Here is a 2,759-nt window from a genome sequence, read left to right on the forward strand (position 1 = left end):
GGCAACGCTGACAGTAAACTGAATTCATTTCGTAACGGAAGATACTTAAAATCAAATTTCAACTCAAAATGTGCGATAAACGTAAGAACGAGGCTGATTTTTTAAGTTTTTTTAAAACAAAAGTACTGGTTGGTGAAGATAACACGGAAACCTTTGTAACGGTATGTTCATTATGTACAGATTCTAGTAAAACGTTCAAATGTAACACGAAATATAATTTGAAAAGACATATCGTCTTGAAACACAAGGAAAAAGCAAAAGAACTAAACTTATTGGATGATGAAACCGATGTGGTTGGAGAATCTATTGGAGTTCCGAAGAATAAAAACAAAATCGTTGTTTCCCTTGACCGAAATGTGTACGTAAAGTCCATCGTACAGTGGGTAACTGAGTGCAATGTTCCATTGCATTTTTTTACTCATCAATGCGTGCACGATGTTCTGCATCCCATTGAAAATGCACTTAGGCTAGGCCATACTAATCGGCACAATATTCTCCAGTATCTTGACGAAATTTACAAAAAGCTTGTAGAATTCATTGCATCTCGATTGTATGGAAAGTTATTGAGTATAAAAGCTGATATCGCCTCGCGGAAAGGAAGAAGCGTGCTAGGCATCAATGTTCAGTATATTTACCAAGGAAAAGTCGTCGTTTATACTCTTGCGATGCTAGAAAGTATGGGTCGCAATACTGCAGAGAAGATTTTGGAAGAAATCCTGACCGTGCTTGACAGATTTGGAATCCAGATTAAACAGATCTACTCGATTACAACCGATAATGGCCAAAACTTTTTGAAAGCATCACGACTTTTCCGGTCTAGACAAATAGAGGATGCTGCGGATTCCGATGAGGACGACGTTTGCGTTAATGCAATTGATGTTGAGGATTCGGACTCTGATTTGGATGCTTTAGAGGACATTGATCATATTGAAAACGACGATTTAACGGTGTAAGTATTATTAATTATTAATCAGTTGTTGGGCCTGAATTGCATAGAAGACGCTGAATTTACTTGTTTTTAGTGATGATGATGAAGCCGGCGAATTCGATGGCGAATTTGAACTCCTTGATATACAAGATAGTCTGCCTGTAATAGAGTATACCCATTTGACTGGTATAAAATGTGCTGCCCATACCGTACAGCTATTTGTTTACGATGTACTAAAAACTAAAAGTTTGTCAAATTTTCTGAGTAATACTAGAAAACTAGTCAAAATATTACGATGCCAACCTTATATAAATTCATTTAAACTGGATAAAACCAAAAAACTACCATTCTTGGATGGCGAAACCCGTTGGGGTTCAGCATACCTTATGGTTGACCGGGTGCGAGAACAGAAAGATTTCATAATCAAACTTCTGCCAGTACAAATACAGAAATCTTTCAACGCCAATTATTGGAAACGCGCTGAACAATTTGTAGCTGCAGCCAAACCCGTTTACATTTTAACTAAACGTATTCAGGAGGAATCTCTATTATGCGGTACCTTCTATCTGTACTGGAAGGAGTGTTGTCTGGAGCTTCAAGAATCTAGCGACACATTGTCAAAACAACTGTATAAATCCTTACTCCATCGCCAGCACATGTGGCTAGATAATCCGGCTTTCCTGGCAGCTTTATATGTTGACCCTAGACTGAATGAGTTTGACCCACCCGTGTTAACATCTGAACAAAAGGAAATTGCCATTGTAAATTAGCATATACATTTACCAAAGATATATTAACTCATCTACACTTTTGATTTTAGAATCATCTGTTGGTTACTTGGAAAGCCATCCTGTCACTTTCTGGTACAGCGCAATCAGTACCAGATACATCAATTCCGTCGACATCAACCAATAACGATCTTCAACGTGTCCAAAAACTTTTGCTATCCAAACGACTATCGAAATCATCTAGTGACATAGATATTGAAAAAAGAATTCGTCGGATCCCAATCGACTTGTCATTATCATTGGATGGTGATGTAACAGGCTGGTGGGTAAAGCAAGCAAAGCAAGATGAAGACCTGTCTCTTCTAGTCCTAGTCGTACTGCAATTGCCGTGTACTCAGGTTTCCGTTGAACGAGGATTCAACGGACTTGGTCAGATATTGACGAAATTCCGAACGAAACTTAGTTCAAACTCTTTGGAACACCTTCTTTTTGTTAAATCAAACAAACACGTATTAAATTCCATCAATATCAATTTATAATTTCAAAACTGTAATTTTAGGTGAAAGGTGACTAAAGTTTCATTAATTCAAATGTGGAGTTACTTTTCTCTGTTGGTTAATTAGTTTTATCAGTTAAAATAAAAAGAATATAAATGCACTTTCAAGCGAAAAAAATTCCATGAATTATTTTATCTCTACCTGCAAATTTAAAATGATTTATTCCTTTTAATTATTTCTGTTAGTTATAGCCCAAATACAATGCATTAGTTTTTGAACATGATTCGGACAGTTTTTCCATGGGTTTTCTGTAAAATTTCCGGATTTACTAAAACGGATGCATTGCGCTTGGGCTATTACTTTCAGACGCTCCTTCAATGTACTGCTGATAGTGAAAACGTCTATAGTCCAACGAAGTCCTGCTGTTAGTAGGCTATTTTGACAAACCGAATCGTTGACTAATTTAGTTTCGAATTAATTAGGTTAATTCCTGCGAAAAATAAGAGGCTTAAATCTCTCAGATCCTTTTGCTAACTAACTGGCTAATACAGTAGGATTTCGAATTTGGCAACAAATGCGTGTCGCCTATGTTGCCAAAATCGAAAC

The sequence above is a fragment of the Sabethes cyaneus genome, chromosome 1, assembly GCF_943734655.1.
Source record: "Sabethes cyaneus chromosome 1, idSabCyanKW18_F2, whole genome shotgun sequence".
NCBI classification, from domain to species: domain Eukaryota; kingdom Metazoa; phylum Arthropoda; class Insecta; order Diptera; family Culicidae; genus Sabethes; species Sabethes cyaneus.